The 26,032-nt window shown below is 42.5% G+C and overlaps 2 non-coding genes across 2 annotated transcripts; one reads left to right on the forward strand and one right to left on the reverse strand.

Moving 5' to 3' along the window:
- Positions 1-504: 504 nt before the first annotated feature.
- On the reverse strand, positions 505-611 carry LOC120266176. The gene has a single exon (XR_005538018.1). It is a non-coding gene; the product is annotated as a small nucleolar RNA R71 (small nucleolar RNA).
- Positions 612-12,991: 12,380 nt separating this feature from the next.
- Positions 12,992-13,098, forward strand: LOC120266162. The gene has a single exon (XR_005538004.1). It is a non-coding gene; the product is annotated as a small nucleolar RNA R71 (small nucleolar RNA).
- Positions 13,099-26,032: the final 12,934 nt, after the last annotated feature.

A 26,032-nucleotide genomic window follows, 5' to 3' on the forward strand; every position in this document is an offset into this window, starting at 1 on the left:
TCGATATTGATTGAAGGTGATCCTGAACTTGAACGTACACTCAGAAGAAGGGGTAAAGAACCTATGCAAGAACCGTCGAATCTAGCTGAAGTGGAAATTGAAGGGTCTAATAACATGGCAGAATAGAATGAACAGCAGAGAACACTCTCTGATTGTGCCAGACTATCAGTATTGTGGACACAATCTAGTATTATGCGACCCCCAATCACAACTCAGAATTTTGAGCTAAAGCCGGCATTCATCCACATGTTACAACAGTCCGCATAGTTTAATGGTTTGGCCAATGAGGATCCAAACATTCACATAGAGAATTTCTTGGAAGTGTGTGATATGCTCAAGATCAATGGTGTTACGGATGATGCCATCAAGTTGAGAGCCTTCCCATTTTCCTTAAAGGGGAGAGCGAAGAAGTGGCCACACTCATTACCTAGAGCATCGATCACTACATGGGAGGAGATGGTAGAAGCTTTTCTTGGCCGTTATTTTCCTCCCGAAAAATCTGCAAAGCTTAGGAATGAGATCTCGTCCTTTGTGCAAATGGAATTGGAGTCTCTATTCAAGACATGGGAAATGTTCAAGAAACTCCTGCGAAAATGTCCTCAACATGGGTTTCCAGAGTGGATGATCATTCAAACTTTTTACAATGGTTTGAACCCAAGTACAAGATAGTTACTTGATGCAGCAGCAGGAGGTACCTTAGGTAGCAAGACCCCCGGAGAAGCCTGACAACTAATCGAAGAATTAGGGTTGAACAGCTACCAATGGAATGCTAGGGAGAAGAAGAAAGTGGCCGGCATCCATGAGATTGATGCGGTTACATCATTGGCAGCCCAAGTGGAGGCATTGAGTAAGAAGTTAGACACCCTAACTTCTTCGAGATTGGTGGCTATAACGAGTTGTGATGGATGTGGAGGGGGACATGCCCCATCCGATTGCCCGATCACTATTGGTGGTACATCCTCCGTTGAGCAAGTTGATTATGTGGGTAATGCAATGAGATACCAGGGCAATCCTTATAGAAATACCTACAATTTGGGTTGGAGGAACCACCCTAATTTCTCATGGAACAACCAATGGTAACAAAAGGCCACCGCACCACCGGGTGTTTCAACAACAACAAGCCCCAAACATGGAGAATAGAGTTTCAGAGGCTTGGAGACCCAGATGTCCGATTTAGAGAAAGCCTTGACTAGATTTGTGTAATCATCGGATACACGGTTCCAATCGGTTGAGGCTACACTTCGCAACCACACCGCTTCATTTCATAATTTAAAAAATCAAGTGGTGCAAATCGTGAAGTCTCTATCGGAGAGACCACAAGGAAGCTTGACAAGCAATATAGAGACTAATCTAAGAGAACATGTGAAGGTGATCACTTTGAGAAGTGGTCGTGAGGTTGAGGGTAGGCTTCCAAGTGAGAAGACCAATGTTGAAGAACCCGAGGTCGTGGAGGTTAAGGAGAGAGCCAACAAAGAAAAGGAGGTGGCACCCCCACCTTACAAGCCAAGAATCCCTTATCCTTCAAGATTGAAGAACGACCAAAATGATGAGCAATACAAGAAGTTCTTGGGTCTATTTAAGCAATTGCACATCAATATTACTTTTGTGGAGGCGTTGTCTCAAATGCCTCGATATGCTAAGTTCTTGAAAAATATTTTGACCAACAAGAGGAAGTTGGAAGAGAGTGCATCAGTAATCTTAGATGCCTCTTGTTCAATGGTATTGCAAAATAATATACCAAACAAGAAGAAAGACCCCGGAAGCTTTGTGATAGTGTGCAACATTGGCAATTTGGGTGAAGAGATAGCATTGGCGGATTTAGGGGCTAGTATCAACGTCATGCCATATTCTTTCTTTTAGAAGCTAGGCTTGGGAGAGGCTAGGCCCACTCGGATGACATTGCAATTAGCGGACCAAACAGTGAGACATCTAAGGGGCATCATTGAAGACGTGCTTGTCAAGGTGTGCAAGTACATATTTTCTGTAGACTTCATAGTTTTAGATGTCGATGAGGATGCAGATTTTCTTTGATACTTGGGAGACCCTTTTTGCGCACTTCCAAGGCATTGATTGACATGGACGGTGGGGAGTTGACACTGAGGGTTGGAGATGACAAGCTCACATACCGACTCGCTGAAGCCATACGACATTCTCTTGACTTTGATGATACCTTGTATTTTCTTGACACTACTGATGAGATAATTGATGAATATGTGCAGGAAATGTTGAATCCGGACCCGTACGAGGGGTTGCTAGACCAAGAAGTGGAGAATGAGGAGTTGATGATGCTTGGTCCAGAGGAGAAGGTACCATCTACTCCGGGGATCGTGAAGAAGATGCTCCAGAAGATGAAGCGAGCAAGGAGACGCTACAAGGAACGCCCCAAGGCTGTTGGGGATGTGCAAGAATGGAAAAAGGCTGACGAACCCTTGTTAGGTGGTACCAACCTCGATAACTCTCCCTCTATCTTCAAGAGACTATGTTCATCATGCTTCCAAGTCATGGGTAAGAGGGAAGCCTTCATCTATGAGTCCCTGTGAGGTAAGAAGAGGTACGTCAAGCTAAGTGACATTAAACAAGCGCTTCTTGGGAAGTAACCCAAGTCTTTACTGTTTTTCTAGCTTTTAGTTTAGTGTTTGCATGAATAAGGCTTTGAGTGTTTGGTGTCCTAATTTTTAGATGCTATTGCTGCGATTTTCTCATGGATCTTTGGTGCATGCTGTGTTTTGAAATGTGTATGATGAAGTTTCTGGTCGTTTGAGCATGGTGTGCATTTTTCTCTGGTATATTTTGCGTGATAGAAGCAGGCTCTGAGTGTATTTAGATGTTCAGGAATTTTTCTACAGAGTCTGCAGGTTTTCTAAGACATCCAGAGAAAATGCACAGGCGTGTGGAATTTCCACATGCCCATGGGTTTATACTGAGATGCTCATCCAGAGAACGCACAGGGGAGTGGACTCGCCCCTGTGAACGATCTAGAGATGGTCACACACCCGTGGGTAATTTCTATAAGGGCGTGTGTCTTCCTGCAGAGACTTAGTGAGTTTTCCCGAGACACCACAGGGGCATGGATTCGCTCTTGTGGATGACCCTGTGATAAACGCACGGGCATGGGTAATTTCCACATGCCCGTGCGGATCTCTACAAAAGAGCTCTCTTCTATCCTGAGAATACACAGGGGCGTGGGAGTGCCCCTGTGAAGTTCCACGCCCATGTGGAAATTCCGCACGGGCGTGGGAAACACTTAGAGAATTTTCTCGGTTGGACAGAGAGCCACAGGAGCATGGAGATGCCCCTATGGGTCGGGCGCACGGGCGTGGGGAATTTTCACACGCCCATGTGGATGCATTCAGAAGCATAAGGTGTTTTCCCGAGAGCGCACAGGGGCGTGCGTCTACCCCCGTGGAACCCTCCAATGGAGTCACACGAGCGTGGGTAATTTCCACACGCCCGTGCAGATGCACAGAATTCCAAGAGATGCTGGTTTTCCTTAAAATCTCTTTGCGTTTCTTCTTTATTACACCTTCAATCTCTCAGAGAACACCTTTAATCACATCCCCGACCTCTTACCGTCGATCTAGCAAGGTTTTATAAGTGTTTCCCTGCCGATTTTCGAAGTTTTCATCTTTTCCTCCTCAGTAAACCTTCTTTCTCTTTTCTTTTTTCTATACTTGATGTTAATGGTTAAAAATGGTGAATGTTGTTTCGTTGCTATGATAAGATGGTCCATGTATGCTTAGAATGAATTCATGGATGAAATTATGGTGTAATTTTGGAATTTCGACATGTGGCCGTACGGTTTTCACACCCCGCGGATCCACACGGGCGTGGGGAATTTTCACACGACCGTGCGGATTTCTGCAGTATTACTTTGTGAGTTTTTTTGATCGTTTTTTCTTTAATTTTTGTAGATATGGCACCCCGGTCGAAGAAGCAAGCTGACAAGCGACCACGTGAGCCGTCCCCTGAACTGGAGGTTATGGTATTTGCTATTCTCGAGCACCAGGCACGATTTGAGAGGTTATTGAAGATTAGGTTTGGACAATCTCGGTTCTTGGATTTGAATGCACTGAGAGAAGTGCAACGGGGAGATAAACTAGACACTGAGATTAAGGAGCTGTTGGTCGTAGGAAGCTGGAGAAGGTTATTGTCGATTCGAGAGCCTGCTATCCGAGCATTAACGCTCGAGGTTCTAGCGTCTTTTCAATTTGACCAGTCATATTCCAGATTGGATAGTGCCAACACCGTGCAGTTTTGAGTATTTGGGCATCATTGAAGTATGAGTGTCATATAGTTTTCGATCATGATGGGACTATATGATGAGGCTTTTACTGACACGGAGGAGTATGGGCGCCTACTGACTGATTATCCAGGCAGCTTGACCCCTTAGAGTATATATAGGACATTATGTAGACAGGGTCAGTACGAGCCAGGGGTGTCTAAGGCCACATGCCTGACCCGGATGAGCTATAGATATATACACGCAGTGCTCAGTAGATCAGTTAGCGGCCGAGGTGAGAGCACAGGTGTGTTGAGTCGGCAGGATCTACTTTACTTTCTCTCGATGGTTCCTGAGAGTGCCGATTCATCTAGGACATATCGTGGCCGATTATCTTCATCATCAGGGCCAGTATGCTAGAGTTGGTGTTATGTTCTCAGGCCCCTACATCACTAGACTTATCATGGGGATGGGATTATTAGATGCTATCAAGGGGGCCGAGAAGGTCATTATACCGAGTTCACTTGGCAGAGACACTATCAGATTGATGGGGATGATCCGGAGATGCTGACCAGGAGAGTATATGATGATCATGCCCCCTTCTGAGGTAGCCAAGGTCGAGGGTGACACCGGAGAGGATTCATAGCCAGTGCTAGAGCCACAGACAAAACAAGTACAGGCAAAGGCTCCCCCCACATCACAGGAACACCCACTGGTTCGGATATTTTCTCCACCTCGAGCCCATGATCGATTAGAGAGGCTCGAAAGCACTGTAGGGGTGCTGCAGACTTAGCTGAGCTTCATACTACACATGTCACGAACCACATATAGGTGATGGCATGTTTTGATAGTCTACAGTAGCTACTCCAGCATGTGACCTCAATCTTTATAATGCGACCTCAGACCCCTCTGGTCCCACCAGCCTCGCCATCACCAGATCCACCGGCACCATTTGATTATGTACCACCAGCACCAGCCGCAGAGCCGACATCAGATGACACCGACGCTTGACGAGTCTTTCTTTATTTCTTTCTTGTTATTTCATTTTGTATTGTTGTTAGACTTGCACTAGTCAGAAAGGATTTTTCCTTTTGAGTATGTCTTTGACAACGCCCCTTGCGTATGTCCTGCAAGTGCACAGGTTTGTCGAGTAATAAAATCCCAGGTGAATGGGTATCGTATCCACAGGGAGTAGGGAGTAAAAATACTTAAATTGTTTCTTAACCAAGTGAAGACGAATAATGATTGTGTTAACAAGATGTAATGTAAAAAAAAGAATAGAAGAAGCAAGAGAGAAAAGCTCAAGTAGGTGAGAGGTAAGGCAATCAATATAAATGGGGTACTCGGGTATTGTTCTGCCTAGGACAATTGTTCATGTGCAAAACTGACTATTATGCCTCCTAACTAATGCATTAATGAGTCATGGAAATCCTTCAATACACGGTCCCAAATCTAAGGTCAACCGTGATACTTGAGAGGCCATTAAGTATTTTTACCATGTTCCGGAGGAGAAATCGAACAATTTCAACACCTCGCACTCGGATAGAATTGCATGGAGTTCTAGGAATTCCAAGTGATAAACCCTCTTCCTAGATATAGACCTAACCCTTTGGTCCAGGTGAGAGGTCCCTAGTCACAATTAAGCTCTAGCTGCTAAAATCACTTCAACGCTTCACTTCGTTGCCTCTGAACTAAGCCCAAGCGGAAGGTCATCCCTTAGCCCATTCACTCTACTATGACCCCAAAAAACTCAAGGAAATGGAGGTAGGATAAATCACATTGGAGGGGAAAGGGGACGCTCCGCTACCTCTCGACTCACCCTCTCAACCCTTTCTAATCTAGCTTTGTCTAACCCTCGTGGTGTGTCACTCACTCACAAGGGTTACCAATATGAACTCTCAACCCTAGTGTCACTCTAAGGGAGGATTCAATCAATTAAACATTCAAGACTGAAACTCAAATAACACATCAATTAATGAAAGCATAATAGAAGGTTTAATGAAACAAATACATCCTACGGTTCACAAATCCAAGTACCCACTAGGGGGTTTAGCGCTCCATGGAGCTAGTTATAATCAATAATGAAATCGAATGTAAAAACAAGTAATCCATGGAAAACCCCCTCGATAGTCGTGACGATGGTCTTGTGAAGAAGCCTCGTCTCCTCCAAAGGTCCCCTTGTCCAGCCTAGGACACACCTCGCTGTATCGGTGCTAACGAAAGCTCTCCCAATAACCTTCTTCCAAGTGGAGCGCGATGTTGAAGCCGAAAAATCTCTCCAAAAACGCCTGCCAATACCTCTCAAAACACTACCCTCAGTCCCCTCTCAAGTTTGGGAAAGAATGAAGAAAAAAATGCTAAAATCGGGGCTGAATAATGGCTTAAAATAGGTCTAGAATTGGGTATCCACACGCCCCTGTGGGTTTGCCACACGGGCCTGTGGAATTTCCGCACTAGCGTAAATAATTTCCACAAACTCGTGTCGATTCTTTGGAATTCTCTTTTTCGGCCGACTATGAACAGTACGTGCTACAATACCGGCCCGAAACACTCCTGAATCCATGTTTTCAGTGAGGTAACATCAACGAGCACACGTTTACGTCGTAGATCGCTTTGCTTTTTTTAATCACCGGCCTCATTGGTGAAAATCTTGCTATCAATGCATAAGCCTGGATACTCGAATGTGACTGCCTTTGTGCTAGCTTGAATACACAGAGGTTGGCACACATTCTCGCATCTTGAACCCGACTTATGTCTTCGTGATTGACCTTTCTCAAGATTTCCTCCAAATAGTGTGTTCACGATCTACATTGGCTTCTTTATTTAACATTCGGCTTCACAACCTTATATGCATGAAAGTAACACAAATGCGCAAAGTATTATCGCTAAAATCTAATAAAAGTAATGCTCATCATAAAGAAAGAATACTTCGCATTCTTATTATACAAGTACTTATCAAACTCCCCCACACTTAAGCTTTTGCTTGTCCTCATGCAAAAATTAAAAATTGAAGAATAGACGAAGGAAATATTGGAAGTGCTTGGCCTTAGCTTCACCAAAGCATACAAAGAGAGCATTCTACAAGTAAGAAAAATTTCAACATTAAATACGAAAAATCAATGCTCTAGCTAAAAACTTGAATTAGAAAGGACAATAAACCCGAAATTGTGTAAGTATGTGTGCAAACTCATTCAAGTCAACCCAAAGTATACTCCTCAAAGTTCTAAGTATAAAGGGCTTATTTATCTACACAAAGTAACACAAATTAAAAAGGTGGTAGTAGCTTCGCACATCCTCTAAGGTAGCCCTTTCCAAAGCGGCCGTAAGGTGCTTTTCACACTTTCGAGGTGGTAGCTCTTTGTACCGGGGTGGTAGCTTTTACTCATCCTATGAGATAGCTCTTTCTCTCATTACGGCATAACTAGTATCCGACTTATGAGAGTAGCTTCATACTTCATAGGTGGTAGCTCTTTCCACCCAACAAGCATAATTAAACAATAAAACTATTTTGTTCTTCCTTTTTCTTTTTTTTTCATATTTTTTTGAACAAAAGAAACAACTATAACTAGTCCCTTTAACATTGAACTTGAGTTTCCAAAACAGTTTAATGAGCGAGTAGTGCAACAAGTGTCAATCGGGAAAAAATGAATAGAAATTCAAGAAAGAACTAGCGCATGAGAACATTCAATGTTAAAAAGTCTCATAAACTCAAGAATACAATCATTGCAACTAAGGTGAACTGTCATTGGCTATGTGAGCATGTATGTCAATCAAAACTAATATAAAAGGCATGTGCACTATCAAACTCCCCCCACACTTAAGTTGTTCATGTGGGAGAAACAATGTATATTAATTGCGAGTATATGTTGGAGAAACAATCAAACTAATACTCCCCTGACTCCTAGTGTTGCAATTTGATGGAGCTAAATCCATGGGAGTGATGTTCTGACGGGTTGTGAAGCACACACGACCAAGTGCAAAAGCACCTCGGTCGTGTCCATGACTAGTTCTCAATTCCCATACTGACAAGACCATCTGCACGCATACACGAGGGGGTTCAGTGAAGCTCAATAAAACAAAAACAACTCGAGTAAATAATAGATAAAGCAATGAATACAACTCGAGACCACAAAATGAAAATAAACTGAGAAGGAAAGTCCTTTCTGAATATACAAGTCCAAAATGAAATGCAAAAGTAATAAAGATGATGAAAAATAAAGTCAAGTGTCGGTGTCATCAGCTGTCGGCTCCACTGCTGCTGCTGGTGAAGAGGACGATGCTGGTGGATCAGCTGGTGCTGAGGCCAGAGGAGCTGGAGGTCGGCTAATCAGTAGCTGCTGTAACCTGTCGAAATGTGACATCACATCGGTATATTGTGCTGACTGTATCACTCGAATCTCGGTGATCTCAGACCATAATACACTCACAGCACTCTCGAGCCTCTCAATACGATTATGAGCTCGAGAAGGAGTAAAAATAGGCACCGAGCGCCAGAGTGTCTCCTGTGCTATTAAGGGTGCTCCGGTCCCCGTTTGTCGGGAATCCTCCGCTGCATCCCTTCAGCCCTCAGCGATCTCTGGGGTAGCCGTAGCTATAATATATACTCCAAGCCCACATCTACGCACCAACCCCATAATCCTAATCATATCAAATCAAAGAGGGAAAGGCACGACTGTCCTCTCAGTACCTCGTATAGCGTCTAGAAAACCCATCCCCAAGATGAGTCTAGTAATGTAAGGACCAGCGAATAATACTCCCACTCTTACAAACTGGCCCTAGTGCCTCAAAACGTCTGCCACTACGTGCCCCAGATGAATCGGCATATTATGGGCCATGGAGTATAAATAGAGTAAGTCCTGCCTACTCAAAACAGCTGTGTTGTCACCTCGACCAGACACAGACGTGCTGAGGACCGAGTGTAAGTATCTGTAGCTCAGCTGAGATAGACTGGTGGCCTTGGACACTCCCGGTTCATACTGCCCATGTCCATACAAATCTCAGTATGCTTGTTGTGGAGTCGACGTACCCAGGAAATCCGTCGGCAAGCGTCCATACTCCTCTATACCTGTGTAAATCTCGTCGTACAAGCCCATACGAACCGAGAACTCAGTGACACTCATGCAAAATGGATGTCTGAATGCTTGAAACTATATAGCAATCACGGTGTCCAAACTCCCATATGACTGATTAAACTCAAAAGAATCCAACACCTCTAGCGTCAACACGCGGAAAGCTGGCTCTCAAATCGTCAACAATCTTCTCCAGCTTCCCACTGCGAACATCTCATCAATCTCATAGGCTAGCTCATCACCCCTCTGAATCTCTCTTTGCATACTCAAATCCACAATGCGAGACTGACCAAAACTGAGTGTCGATAATCTCTCAAATCGAGTTGATGCTCAGGATTCGAGAATTCCATGTATACTGGCTCAGGTGGGGTCTCCCTGGGATGCTTAAATTCTTGCTTCTTCGAACGAGGCACATATCTGCAAGAATTGATGAGAAAACCATCAACAAAGCTCTGGAAATAATACTGTAGAATTCCACACGCCCGTGGGTATCTGCGGGGCGTGAAAATCACACGGCTAATATCAATACTCCCAAAATACATCTTAAAACCACATCTAAACTCTTTCTAAACATGCATAAACCATTATAGAGTGAAAATTGCTGCAACTAAACACTTTTAATCCAATAAAAATAAGAATTGGTGAATAAGAGAGAGAGCAAAAGGTTTACTAATGAAATGGGTATGAAAACTTTGAATTCGACGTGGAAATGGAATGGAAATCCCTCTAAAATAGCGGTGAGAGGTCGGGAAATTGATCAAGAGTTTTTTTCAAGTGTCTGGAAGGGTAATGGATGAAAGATTCAATGAGATTTTTAAAGGAAAATCGTATCTCTTAGAATTCTGCACATCCACACCGGCGTGCGGAAATTACCCACGCCCGTGCACCTCCACAGGAGAGAGTCACAGGGGCAGACGCACGCCCCTGTGTGCTCTAGGGAAACCACTCCTCTATCTCTGAACACAATCGCACGGGCGTCTGAAAATACCCATGCCCATGCTCCTGACGCACAGGGGTAGACACACACCCTTGTGGACTCTCTATCCAGTCGAGAATTTATCGCTAAGTGTTTGGCACGCCCGTGCTAAAATTCCGCACGAGCGTGGATCGTTACTGGGCAGTTCACAGGGGCAAACGCACGCCCCTGTGTATTCTCTAGATGGAGGAGAGCTCTTCTGGAGAGATTCACACGGGCGTGCAGAAAATACCTATGCCCGTGCATTTATTACAGGATCACCCACAGGGGCGAATCCATGCCCCTGTGCGCTCTTGAGAAAAATTTCTAAGTCTCTGCAGGAAGACGCACGCCCGTACGAAATTTACCCACGGGCGTGCAGATATCACCAGGTCGCTCACAGGGGCGAGTCCAAGCCCCTGTGTCTTCTCTAGACTAGCTCACAGTGGAGATTTACGGGTGTGCGGAAATTTCACACGCCTGTCCGTTTTCTTTGGATGGCTTAGAAAACTCTGCAGGCTCTGTAGAAAATTCTTGAACATGTATACACACTCAGAGCTTGCCCTATCATGCAAACTACACCAGCGAAAACATGAGAAACTAGATCGCACGACCAAAATTTCGCCAAAACACATTAAAGCGCACGATAACACCAAAAATCCATAAGAAAACTCACAGCAATGCATCAAAACATAGAGACACCAACATTGAACGACTTATTCAAGCGAACACTAAACTAGAAACTAAGAAAAAAGTAAACGCTTGGGTTGTCTCCCAATAAGCGCTTGTTTAACGTCACTAAGCTTGACGTACCTCTTCTTATCTCACGGGGGCTCATAGATGAAGGTTTTCCTCTTACCCATGACTTGAAAGCACGATGAGCAAAATCTCTTGATGGTAGAGGAGTTATTGGGGTTTGGTATCATTTCACAAGGGTTCATCCACCTTATTCGGTTCTTGCACATCTCCAACAGCCTTGAAGCATTTCTTGTGGCATCTCCCAGCCCTCTTCATCTTCCGGAGCACTTTGTTCATCATCCCCGGAGTAGATGGTACTTCTTCCTTTAGACCAAGCATTAGCACTTCTTCGTTCTCCACCTCTTGGTCTCACAACCCCTCGTATGGGTCCGGATTGAACATTTTCTGCATATATTCATCAATTATCTCATCAGTAGTGTCAAGAAAGTAAAGAGTATCATCAAAGTCAAGAGAATGTCGCATGGCTTCAACGAGGCGGTATGTGAGCTTATCATTTCCAACCCTCAGTGTCAACTCCCCGCCTTCCATATCGATTAATGCCTTGGAAGTGCACAAGAATGGCCTCTCAAGTATCAAAGGAACATCCGCATCCTCATTGACGTCCAACACCACAAAATCTATAGGAAATATATACTTGTCAACTTTGACAAGCACATCTTCAATGATGCCCCTTGGATGTCTCACTGTTTGGTCCGCCAATTGCAATGTCATCCGAGTGGACCTAGGTTCTCCCAAGCCTAGCTTGTGAAAGAAGGAATATGGCATGACGTTGATACTGGCCTCTGAGTCCGCCAATGCCATTTCTTCTCTCAAGTTGCCAATGTTGCATGGAAATCATGAAGCTTCCTGGGTCTTTCTTTTTGTTCGGCATATTCTTTTGCAAGACCACCAAGCAAGATGCATCTATAATCACGGAGGAACTCTCCTCTAATTTCCTTTTGTTGGTCAACAAATCATTCAAGAACTTGGTATACCTCGGTATTTGGGATAATGCCTCAACAAAAGGATGTTTATATGTAGTTGCCTAAACAAACCCTAGAAACTTCTTTTACTGCTCGTCCACTTGGTCATTCTTCAATCTAGAGGGATAAGGGATTCTTGGCTTGTAAGGTGAGGTACCACCTCCTTCTCCTTGGTTGCTCCCTTCTCAACCTCTACGACCTCCGGTGCTTCAACATTGGTCTTCTCACTTGGAAGCTTACCTTCAACCTCACGACGACTTCTCAAAGTGATCGCCTTCACATGCTCTCGTGGATTGGTCTCGGTATTGCTTGGCAAGCTTCCTTGTGGTCTTTTCGATAGAGATTTCGCAATTTGCCCCACTTGATTCTCTAAATTATGTAAAGAGACAGTGTGATTGCGAAGTGTAGCCTCGACTAATTGAAACCACGTGTCCGATGATTGCACAAATCTAGTCAAGGCTTTCTCTAAGTCGGTCATTCGGGTTTCCAAGCCGTACACTCAATTCTCTATGTTGGGGCTTGTTGTTGTTGGAAACCCGGTGGTGTCATGGCCTTTGGTTGTCCTTGGTTGCTCCACGAAAAGTTGGGATGACTCTTCCAACCCTGAATGTAGGTGTTGCTATATGGGTTACCTTGGTTCCTCATTACATTACCCACAAAGTCGACTTTCTCTATAGAAGATACATCACCAATAGAGATCGGGCAATAGGAGGGAGCATGTCCTCCGCCACAACCGGTGTAACTAGTCACAGCCGCCACTCTATTCGAAGTTAGAAGGATCTAACTTCTTACTCAACGATTCCACTTGGGCTGCCAAAGAAGTGACTGCATCTCTTTCATGGAGCCCAGCCACCTTTTTCCTTTCCCGTGCATTCCACTATAACTATTCATGGACATGTCTTCTACTAACTGTCGGGCTTCTTCCGGGGTTTTACTCCCCATTGTACCTCCCACGGCGGCATCTAGCAATTGCCTTGTACTCGGATTCAACCCATTATAGAAAATTTGAATGATCATCCATTCGGGAAATCCGTGTTGAGGGCACCTCCGCAAAAGGTCCTTGAAACGTTCCCATGTCTCAAACAATGATTCCAATTCCATCTGCACGAACGATGATATCTCATTGTGAAGCTTAGCCGACTTCCCCGGAGGGAAGTATCTAGCAAGAAAAGCTTCGACCATCTCATTCTAAATCGTGATGGATGCTTTTGGCAAAGAATCAAGCCACTGCTTGGCTCTTCTCTTGAGAGAAAATGGGAAAGCCCTCAAATCATCCGATACACCATTGATCTTCAGCATATCACAAACTTACAAGAAGTTCTCTATGTGATTGTTTGGATCCTCATCGGCCAAACAATTGAACTGCGCTGACAGCTGAATCATCTGGATGAATGCTGGTTTCAACTCAAAGTTCAGAGCTGTAATTGGGGGTTGCACAATGCTAGATTGTGTCCCTAGTACTGACAGTCTGGATAATGTTCTCTACTGTTCATACTGCTCAGCCATGTTGTCAGATCCTTCAACTTCCACTTCAGCTAGATTTGACGGTTCTTGCACAAGTTCTTTCCCTTTTCTTCGGAGTGTACGTCCAAGTTTGGGATCTCCTTCAATTAATATCGAAGAGTTCCCTCAGGTCATTACCTGGAGCTGTACCAAAAGAAAAAGAACAAATTAGAATGATGATGGAAAAATAAGATGTGAAATAGAATGAATGAATAAATGAATAACTAAGAAAACAAAGTGCAAAGTATCTCTAAACTAAGTTCTAGTGATTCCAAGTGATAAACCCTCTTCCTAGATATAGACCTAACCCTTTGGTCTAGGTGAGAGGTCTCTAGTCACAATTAAGCCCTAGGTGCTAAAATCACTTCAACGCTTCACTCCGTTGCCTCTGAACTAAGCCCCAGCGGAAGGTCATCCCTTAGCCCATTCACACTACTATAACCGCAAAGAACTTAAGGAAATGGAGGTAGGATAAATCACATCAGAGGGGAAAGGGAACACTCCGCTACCTCTCGACTCACCCTCTCAACCCTCTCTAATCTAGCTTTGTCTAACCCTCGTGGTTTGTCACTCACTCACAAGGGTTACCAATATGAACTCTCAACCCTAGTGTCACTCTAAGGGAGGATTCAATCAATTAAACATTCAAGATTGGAACTCAAATAACACATCAATTAATGAAAGCATAATAGAAGGTTTAATGAAATAAATACACCCTAGGTTTCACAAATCCAAGTACCTACTAGGGGGTTTAGCTCTCCATGGAGCTAGTTATAATCAACAATGAAATCGAATGTAAAAACAAGTAATCCATAGAAAACCCCCACGATAATCATGACGATGGTCTTGTGGAGAAGCCTCGTCTCCTCCAAAGGTCCCCTTGTCCAAGCCTAGGACACACCTCGTTGGATCAGTGCCAATGAAAGCTCTCCCAATAACCTTCTTCTAAGTGGAGCGTGATGTTGAAGCCGAAAAACCTCTCCAAAAACCTTGCCAATACCTCTCAAAACCCTAGCCACAGCCCCTTCTCAAATTTGGGAAAGAATGAAGAAAAGAATGCTGAAATCGGGGCTGAATCGCGGCTTAAATAGGGCTCGAATCGAGCATCCACACGCCCCTGTGGATTTGCCACACGGGCCTGTGGAATATTCGCATGGGCGTGGATAATTTCCACACGCCCGTGTGGATTCTCTGGAATTCTCTTTTTCGGCTGGCTATGAACAGTACATGCTAGAATACCAGCCCGAAACACTCCCGAATCCATGTTTTCATCGAGGTAACATCAACGGGCACACGTTTACATCATAGATCACTTTGTTTTTTTTCAATCACTAGCGTCATTTGTGAAGATCTTGCTATCAATGCATAAGTCGGAATACTCGAAATGTGACTGCCTTTGTGCCCCTCCAAACCATTATGCTAGCTTGAATACACGGAGGTTGGCACACATTCTCGCATCTTGAACCCGACTTATGTTTTTGCGATTGACCCTTCTCAAGATTTCCTCCAAATAGTGCGTTCACGATCTACATTGGCTTCTTTCTTTAACATTTCGGCTTCACAAACCTACATGCATGAAAGTAATACAAATGGATAAGTATTAGCACTAAAATTTGATAAAAGTAATGCTCATCATAAGGAAAGAATACTTCGCATTCTTAGCAAACAAGTACTTATCAGTCTTTTATTTTTCGTTTTGTTGTATCGAGTTGTCTTCATTTGCCTTATCTTTTATATACTCAAACTGTTTTTGTTTTAATTGAGCTTCACTAAACCCCTTGTGTATGCATGCAGATGGTCTTGTCAGTATGGGAATTGAGAACTAGTCATAGACACGGGCAATGTGGGACGTGTGTACTTCACAACCCGTTGGAACTTTACTCCCAAGGATTTAGCTCCATCAAACGCAACACTAGGAGTCAGGGGAGTATTGTTTCAATTGCCACTCACACATATTTGCTTGGTTGCTATACTTTCTATTGTGCTTGCATGGTACATTGAGGACAATATACATCTTAAGTATGGGGGGGAGTTCACATTGCACATATCTTTTACACAAGTTTTGATTGATATAAATGCTCACAATATGTCTTTTACACAAGTTTTGATTGATATGCATGCTCACGTAGCCAATGGCGGTTCACCTTAGTTGCAATGTTTGTATTCTTGAGTCTAGGAGATTTTTTTTAACGTTGAATGTTCTCATGCTCTAGTTTTTACTTGAATTTCTAAGAATTTTTGCCCGATTGACACTTGTTGCACCACTCGCTCATAAAACTCTTTTGGAAACTCAAGTTCGATGTTTAAGGGACTAATTAGTTTTGTTTCTTGTTCTATTGTGAAAAAAAAATGGTAAAAGAGAAATAGAAAGAAAATATATGGTTTAGTTGTACATTTGGTGTGGAAAGAGCTACCGCCTATGAAGTATGAAGCTACTCTCATAAGTCGGATACTAGTTATGCCCTAATGAGAGAAAGAGCTATCTCATGGGATGAGTGAAAGCTACCACCCCGGTAGAAAGAGCTAACACCTCGAAAGTGTGAAAGCCATCTTAGCGGCCACTTCGGAAAGGGCTACCTTAGAGGATGTGTGAAGCTACTACCATCCCTTTGCTTTGTTATGTTGTGTAGATAAATAAGTCCTTTATATTTAGAACTTTGAGGAGTATAGCTTGGGTTGAATTGAGTGAGTGTACACACACTTGCACGATTTCGGGTTGTGGTCCTTTTTTATTTAAGTTTTCAGCTAGAGCATTAATTTTTCTTAATTAGTGTTAAAATCCCCCTTACTCATAGAATGCTTTCCTTGCATGCTTTGGTGAACCTAAGGCCGAGAACTTTCAATCTTTCCTTTTTCTATACTTTAATGTTTTATTTTTGCTTGAGCACAAGAAAAAGCTTAAGTGTGGGGGAGTTTGATAAGTGTTTATATATTAGTAATACGAAATATTCTTTTCTTACGATGATCATTACTTTTATCGGGTTTTAGCGCTAATACATGTGTATTTGTGTTCTTTTGCGCATGTAGGGTTATGAAGCTATGTTTTGAGAGAAGAAGCCAAAAGTAGATCATAAATGCACTATTTGGGGAAATCTTGGAAGGAACAAACGGGAAGACACAAGTGGGGCTCTAAGATACATGGATGTGTGCCAACCTCCATGTATTCAAGCCATTACAATGAGTTGGAGGGGAATGAAGGCAGTCACATTTGCGTATCCCGACTTGTGCATTGATAGCAAGATCTTCAGCAATGAGGCTTTTGATTGAAGAAGAGTTGTGATCTACGGCATAAACATGTGCTCGTTTATTTTGCCTCGATGAAAAATGTGAAATTAGGAGTATTTCGGAAGAGTACTATAGCAAGCACTGCAGCAAGACACTGTAGCAGTTACTGTTCACAACCGGCCGAATATCAGATTTCTAGAGAATCCACACGAGCGTTTGGAAATTCCCCACACCTGTGTGGAAAAACCACAGGCCCGTGTGGTAGATCCACAGGGCATGTGGATGCCTGATTCCAGCCCTATTTAAACCGTGATTAAGCCCAATTTTGGGGATCTTCTTTCCCCCTTCTCTCCAACTTTTCTCCATCTTTTGGGAGGCCGCCGACTAGGGTTTTAAGATGCTTTTGGCACGTCTTTGGAGTGGTTCTCCGGATTCAACACCACACTTCACTTGGAAGAAGGTTATTGGGGGAGCTTTCGTCAGCACTGATCCGGCGAGGTGTGCCCTAAGCCAGACAAGGGGACCTTTGGAGAAGATGAGGCTACTGCACAAGACCATCGACATGAATACCGAGGGGGTTTTCCTATGGATTGCTTATCTTTACTTTCGATTTCATTGTTGATTGTATTGTGCTCCATGGAGAGCTAAACCTCCTAGTGGGTATTTGGATTTTGTAAACCCTAGAATGTTATTGTTTCTTTGACCTTCCATTATACTTTCCTTAATTGATATTTTTAATTAAGTTCTAATCTTGAATGCTTGTTGAATAATTTCTCCCCTAGAGTGACACTAGGGTTGAGAGTCAATATTGGTAATCTTTATGGATGGGTGACACACCATGAGTGTTAGACAAAGCTAGATTGGAGAGGGTTGAGAGGGTGAGTCGAGAGGTAGCGGAGCGTCCCCTTTCCCCTCTGCTGTGATTTATCCTACCTCAATTTTCTAGAGCTCTTTGCGGTGACAATAGAGTAAAGTGGTAAGGGATGAACTCCGCCGGGGCTTAGTTGCGAGCAATAGAGTGAAGCGTTGAAGTGACTTTAGTATTTGGGGCTTAATTATAACTAGGGGTCTTTTGCTTGAACCAAAGGGTTAGATCTACACATAGGAATAGGTTTATCATTTGGAATCCCTAGAACTCCATGCAACCTTGTGCAGTGTGAGGTGTTGAGACTGAGGGATTTCTCCACCGGGATATAGTGTAGGGTTAGTCACGGTTGACCTTAGGTTTAGGACCGTGTGCGTTAGGATTTCCACGACTCATTAAGCATTAATTAGGAAGTATAATGGTAGGTCTTACACTTGAAACATAAGTCTTAGGAGGAGCATTGTCCGAGTACCCCACTTCTATCGATTGCCTTACCTCTCACTTACTTGTGCCTCTCATTCTTGTTTCTTTTATTTATATTTACATCACATCTTATCAACACTGTCATTATTCATCTTCACTTTGTTAAGTAGCAATTTAGGTATTTTTATTTACTACTCTCTGTGGATACGATACCCCACTCACTTGGGATTTATTACTCTGACAAACACATGCACTTGCGGGTCACACGCAAGGGATATTGTCACTTACCTTATTGATTTTATGGTTGTTTGGTTTGCATGATTTTTTCACCATGGTGAGAGAGAGGTCTCTGATAAGTGCTTGAGTAGACATATTTTTATATATGTTTTACATGCATTGAGCATCGTTTTTACCATGGTTTATGTCTCATATTTCGTATTTGGTGTTCTTTTATGCATATAGGTTGTGAATGCCTTGAAGAGTAAAAAGGAAGCAAAGATAGGCTATAAAGACACAATGTTGGGAGTTCTTGTTCAATTCAAGGACCAAGACATGAGAGGAGTTCATAAACATGGAGATGTGTGCCAACTTCCAAGAAGATTCAAGTCAATTCACTAGTTGGAAGGGCACAAAGGCAGTCACATCTTCATGTTCCTTCTCTTTGTGAAGATTGCAAGACCTCTCAAAGATATGTCGACGAAGAAAAGTTTTATAGCCTACCATATGATCGTGTGCCCGATCATGTGGCCTTAAGAGGAGAATGTTTATCATCGCGTTTGTGGAAATCACGTAGCAAAACTTCAGTAGCAATTTTACCAGTGCATCGTAGCGATCATGCTCACTCACCCACGTGGAAATTCCTGCAGCCCACGCGGGTGCGTGGAAAATCCACATGGGCGCGTGGGGGCACATGACAGACGCGATCTAAGGCCTATAAATAGCCGTTTTGCCCTATTCTTTCTCATCTTTTGTGCGGCTCTTGAGGGGTAAGACGGCTAGGGGTTTGGAGAGGAGGTCTTTGCGGCTTTGGAGGGGCTTCATCACCAACTTTGATCGATTCCTCCTCCGTCATAGCATAAGGAAGCCACCGGTGAACCCTAGCTTCAAGTGGGTCCTTCAAGACGTCGAAGCTCTCCATCAAGGCCATCGGTTCATATATAAGGGGTTTATTTCTATGGTTTTTAATGTACTTTCATTCATTGATGGTGTGTTTTTGTATGTTGCTCCATGGAGAGCTAAAAACCCTAGAGGGTATTTGGGCTTGTGAACCCTAGGATTCTCATCTTTTTGTGGATTTGCTTTGTGTTTCTATTTAATCCGAGTTTGATTAAGTTTCATTCTTGATTGTTTAATGCTAACTTGCCTTATTGATCTTATGGTTATTTGGTTTGCATGATTTGTTGCCTTGGTGGGAGAGAGATCTCCATTAGGGTTAGAACCTCAAGATTGAAGAGGGTTGAGAGGGTGAGTCATGAGATAGTGAAGTATCCCCTTTCCCCTCCGATTGGTGTATTCTATCTCCATTCCCTAAGCTCTATGCAACCATATTTGGTGGGAGGCGTGAGATTGCTCGATTTCTCCGCCCGGGACCTTGTAGGGGGTTAGGATCCTTCGCCCGGGAATTAGGGTTGGATCAATCTTTAGGAATTGAATACACAGTTTGGAATCCCTAGAGTGCTTTGCGGTCATATGTGGTGTGAGGTGTTGAGATTTGAGCGATTTCTCCACGGGACCTCGTAGGGGACTAGTATCGGTGATCTAGAGATAGACCCGATTATGTTTTGGATTTCCATGACTTAACTTACTCATCATAGAAACACTTTGCTTATCCGGTACCTAATACACGAATCCTAGGGGAGCATTGCCCGAATACCCCACTTTTCTTGATTGAGATTCTCCTTCCATTTTACCCCTTGCATATTCGTCTCCGGTGTTCATCTCTTCGCACATTAGATCACCACACTATCCCATTATCATTAGGCTAGATAGCAGAGAAGAAGTTAGTACTAGTAGCCCTGTTCCCTGTGGATTCGACTACCCGACTCACCGGGTATTTATTACTTCGACACCCGTGCACTTGCGGTACACACGCATATTCGGACGTGTCAAGTTTTTGGCGCCGTTGCCGGGGAATAGGATACTAGGAACGCTAGGACTTTGTTGCTCTAGCCATTTATCCATTTTTCATTTTATTTTTCTATTCCACACTTTCTTTTTCTTCCATCATTCTCATCGGTTTTTATTTTGTTTTCATCCATTTCACTTTATCTTCTTCCACCGTTCTATTTTTGTTTTTATTTTTGTCTTACTTACTTTTTTTCTTGCATGGAACTTGAATGATGATTAATCCAATTTTAAACTTATATTTTTCGAGGTTGAAGCTCTCACTAGAAAAACTTGATCAATTTGTTAATGTTCATCAACATCACAATCCATATCGCATCAACTATCATCCAAATCAAAGGAGCTACCCAAATCTCTTGTGGGATATTGATGAACAACAATGGGAAGCACCTCAAGAAGAATTTCAGATGGATGAGAAGCTTGAAGATGATGTACTTCGGTTGGAAAGAGTGTTACCGAGATTTATTGAAGCCACCGATGCCCGTTTCCAAAATATTGAGGCCACATTAAGTTGTCACGAGGTCTCCATCAAAAACATTGAACATCAATTAGGAGAGATCTTGGACATGCTTGCTAAGGAAAAAGAAGAATTTGAACAAGCAAGGCAAATGTCTCCGGGACATGATGAGGCCATGAGCACAATTGAAGAAGTTGGGCAAATTGAGTACATTGATGTAGAAAATAAAAAGAAAGAAGTTGAATATCATTTTGAGATTTTGGATTGTGTGAATGAAGATTGTGCTTGTGAGCGAGGAAATTTTCAAGGGGATTTGCTAGTCTCATGTTCCTCTCAAGTTGAAAATACACAAGACGAAGCAAACCCCAAGTTAATGGAACAAGCATCTTTCTTTGGGATTGATCAACTCTTACAATGCAAGAAAGAGATTTTGGGAAAAGAAAAAGATGTGGGTAGGAGATTGAAGCCATCCAATGACCCACCTGTGCTAAGCTTGGATAATTCCCAACCCACCTGTGCTAAGCTTGAATACACAGTTTGGAATCCCTAGAGTGCTTTGCGGTCATATGTGGTGTGAGGTGTTGAGATTGAGCGATTTCTCCACCGGGACCTCGTAGGGGACTAGTATCGGTGATCTAGAGATAGACCCGATTATGTTTGGATTTCCACGACTTAACTTACTCATCATAGAAACACTTTGCTTATCCGGTACCTAATATCTGAATCCTAGGGGGAGCATTGCCCGAATACCCCACTTTTACTGATTGAGATTCTCCTTCCATTTTACCCTTGCATATTCGTCTCCGGTGTTCATCTCTTCGCACATTAGATCACCACACTATCCCATTATCATTAGGCTAGATAGCAGAGAAGAAGTTAGTACTAGTAGCCCTGTTCCCTGTGGATTCGACTACCCGACTCACCGGGTATTTATTACTTCGACACCCGTGCACTTGCAGTACACGCACGCATATTCGGACGTGTCAGTCTCCATTAGGGTTAGAACCTCAAGATTGAAGAAGGTTGAGAGGATGAGTAATGAGATAATGGAGAGTCCCTTTTCCCCTCTGATTGGTGTATTCTATCTACTTTTTCCTAAGATTTAAGCAACCATATGCGGTGTGAGTTGTTGAGATTGAGATATTTCTCCGTCGGGGTCTCATGGACCTTTCACCTAGAAGTAGGGATAGGTCTAATATTAGGAATCGGATACACTCTTTGGAATCCCTAGAGACTGTTGCTGTCATATGTGGTTTGAAGAGTTAAGAATGGGAGATTTCTTCACTGGGACCTCGTAGGGGACCAGTATCGGTGATCTGGAGGTAGGATTCGATTATCTTTGGATTTCCATACCTTAACCTACTCATTGTAGAAACACTTTGTACACCCGGTACATAATACCTAAATCCAAGGTGGAGCATTACCCGAATACCCCACTTTTATTGATCGAGATCTCCCTCTATTTGACCCTTGCATGTTTGTCTTCGGTATTCATTTCTTTGCATATTAGATCATCACATCATCCCATTGATCATTAGGCAAGATAGCAGAGAAGCAGTTAGCACTAGTAGCCATGTTCCCAGTGGATTTGACTACCCGACCTGTTGGGTACTTTATTACTTTGACACACATGCACTTGCGGTACACGCACGCAAGAGATGTGTCAGCCTTAAAATTAGAAACATTGCTAAAGGTGAAGTTTTGAAACATTCATAATAAGCAATATTCCTTGAACATAGACATTGTTGTCCTCTTGAAATTCCCCACTCTTTAACATTCAAAAGTTATGTGAGATAGGTACAGTGATTAACAAAATAATAAAATATAACTAAATTATATATTTTGATATCATGTATTGTTAATTCTTTATTTAAATAAATTTGGTTCATTAATCTTCATTAAAACATAATTGAAAATCTTAGTGTTAGAGATGCGCCTTCGGTGCAGGATGCTGAGGCTGTTAGGCTTGGCTAGTGAAGGGGAGGATGATGAAGTTTGGGTTGAAGATGGGCAAGATAGGTCATCACCCCTTCTTGGCTCATGATGCGACTTGTTTTTACCACTGATGGACAATCGGAATATGCACCAGTCATAATCAGCTTTACTTGGGGTGGTGCTTCCCCATCGGAGATTCGACCTCCTTCGGAGAGGCTCGTAACTTTCAAGCAAATCAGGAGCACGGTTAAGGCAAATAACTCCTATGCTCATCTCCCCGGCCAATGCTTCCCCATGAAATCCTTTGGGCATTGACAAGCAAAGCAACATCAGCATCTTCTTTGGTGCAACTCCACCGAATCTTGAAGAAAGCTTTACAGTGGAATGATATACCTCAAGAAGAGACAAAAATGAAGGCATCCATGACAAACATTGGAGATCTCCTTCTCTGTTGACAACAAACAGTTGCATCACCGGTGATGGACACAATTGAGGTTACTAACTCCTGTTCTTGAGAATCCAATGTTCACTCATTAATTATTCTGTGAGGACAAAGAAAAAGGCCCCTAATTAGAGCTCAGGAGAATTTGAGATTTAATAACCCTTTTCCTGGCCAAGCTCTTTCACGAAGGCTGGCAAGATAACCAACTAAATTCTGGAGCATTGTAGGGGTTGTGAACCTCCACTATTCACCGATGGACTTTGATCCACCTTTCATCATCGCTTCGAAGGAATCTGTAAAGCCCAATAAATCTAACATGGTCATAGGCATTGAACAATAGAACAAAAGAGTGGAGCTTTGGGAGAAACAACCTTGCCAATCCTGAATGTGGTACAAAGCTATCAAGCTTCTATTGGTGCACGATGTTGTGGAAGAGCATGCCACTTCCATTCAAAAATCTCTTATGTTGCCATGTGTCGGCTTTTTAATGAATTGCGCTCACCATGATGGTGAACTAGCTGGTCTTATGGATGATTCTGCTTAAAAGATTGGACTGGACATTATAGTGACCCATCTTGCACGGAAATCTTTAAACCTAACTAAGGCTTCTAATTATCAAGTGGTGGGGTCTAGTCTTGATGTACTCGAGTCTAATCCATCTTTGATTGAACCCAAATCATTGTAATGTTCAGTTGTTAGGCATGAGCCCAATGTAGTTCAAAATCTTTCCAATTCAAATCCCACCTAAGATAGTGGGTCCATCTATATTCAAGCTATATTTTGTTACAAATCTCTAATTGAGGCCAAACTTAAACAAGCAAGTGTAATCCAAAATTCAAAAATTGGGCTTGAATCTCGCAACTCTAAACCAATTTCAAACTTGAATCAGATCTATGATGGTGGGCATGAGCCCAACATTCAATCTAATTCAGTTTTGAATATTTTAAAACCAAATATTGCCCATTCCAAATCAGGAAGTAGGCTATGTAGCCCTATCACCATGTTCTACAAAGGAGAAAGCATGGGTAGCCTTCGGCCAAAAGCATCACTAGAGATGAAGATGACCAAATTGGAGAATTCAGCTGGCATAGAAAAACGTAGCTTAAAGCTCTTTTATAGACATCTTTAACAAGGTGAATAGATCGATAGAGCAAAGAAACAGGGAGCATGTTTGCTCTTAGTCCCCTGGAAGTTGTTTTATCATTCCAGTAAGATTTGTTCCTTTTTGTTTGGTTCCTATAGTGCTCTCTTACTTGTAACAATCTCCACTATTAGTGGACTATTTTCTATTCTTTTGTTGTTTCGTTACTCATTACTTGTGTTACCATGTTAGTCATCCTATTATTTTAATGAAGTTTGTGTTCTACCCATTTTTTTTAAAAAAATTATGGATATATATCAGAAAGTTATTAATGAATATATTATATAATTTCTAGTACGGGAAATTAATCACCACAAAAGTCTGTAACAACAAAACAATCATTCATAAACAACAAAGATTAAAATAAAACACAAATCAATAAACCACCTTCCTAAAGAAAAAAGAAAACCATTTTATTTTAAAATGAGACTTGCATGTTAGGACAAAACCTCTATTCTTAAGACACCCAATTCTTCAAAATTATTCCAAGTTCAATGACCTCTCTCAAGAGTCTATCAAGTAGCTTTCCATTGTTTTAATGATTTATAAAATTTCTTTTATGCCAATCCCTACATGTCATTAGTTTTAAAAGTCAATTATGAAATGGATTCACATAAGTTGATTAGCATGATATAATAGTCAATTATGAAATGGATTCATCAACGCATTTTATTAGTTGGCTTTATAACGCATTTCATCAGCCATCATCTCTCGCTGAACTCTCTTAGAAGACTTGGGCTAAGGAGTAGATATATATATATATATATATATATATTTAAAAAAATAGATAAACTGCCCAACGATATCATTAAAGACAAGAAAACACAAGAAACAAACATTAACCATAACAAGCTAATCACCAGGGGTGACGCCAAGTAGGAAAACCACAAGAACAAAACAATAAGGACTAGACAACAAAATAGGGTGTGAACCCCCACCCACCCACCCACACCCAACACAAAAGGAACATGAGAATGCAAACAAGAGGAAGAATAAAAACAAAGCAGCAACAGACATCAGAGCCTCGAGGGAACCCCGAACCAGGCGTGGAAGAAGCGGTCAATGATGTATGCTGCTAAATTTGTGTATCCTCATTGCCACACTCAGAGGCAGCAGGGGCACTTGGGCTGGTAAGCAGGGACCCCGCAGAAGAAAGGTTGTGCTTAATCAAGAGGATGAATTACTCCAGTTAGGCCTAAGCAGGGCTTAGGTCTGTTAAAAACCAAGAGAGAATCAAATGGTCAATTTTATAGATGATCACAGGAAAATCACTGACATTAACCATAACAAGCTAATCACCAGGGGTGACGCTAAGTAGGAAAACCACAAGAACAAAACAAGAAGGACCAGACAACAAAATAGGGTGTGAACCCCCCCACCCCCCACCCACACACCCAACATAAAAGGAACATGAGAATGCAAACAAGAGGAAGAATAAAAACAAAGCAGCAACAGACATCAGAGCCTCGAGGGAACCCCGAACCAGGGGTGGAAGAAGCGGTCAATGATGTATGCTGCTAAATTTGTGTATCCTCATTGCCACACTCAGAGGTAGCAGGGGCACTTGGGCTGGTAAGCAGGGACCCCGCAGAAGAGAGGTTGTGCTTAATCAAGAGGATGAATTACTCCAGTTGGGCCTAAGCAGGGCTTACAGCTGTTAAAAACCAAGAGAGAATCAAACGGTCAATTTTATAAATGATCACAGGAAAATCAGTGACTGATAAGTGCTATAAATTTCATATTTTCTATATCATTTACATTGCATTTAGCATGGAGTTTGATATGTTTAGCACCAAATTGTTACAAAATTTCATTCTTTTGTTCACCACGACCTTTATTTCTATTTTACGGAAAAAAGAAGCAAATACAGGGGCATTTTGAAGCAAAAGATGCCAAGTTACTGAATCAAAGCTTCATCACTACCCACAACGGTCCTGATGACATCTCACCATG

This window comes from Dioscorea cayenensis, chromosome 7 (assembly GCF_009730915.1).
Source record: "Dioscorea cayenensis subsp. rotundata cultivar TDr96_F1 chromosome 7, TDr96_F1_v2_PseudoChromosome.rev07_lg8_w22 25.fasta, whole genome shotgun sequence".
Lineage (NCBI taxonomy): Eukaryota > Viridiplantae > Streptophyta > Magnoliopsida > Dioscoreales > Dioscoreaceae > Dioscorea > Dioscorea cayenensis.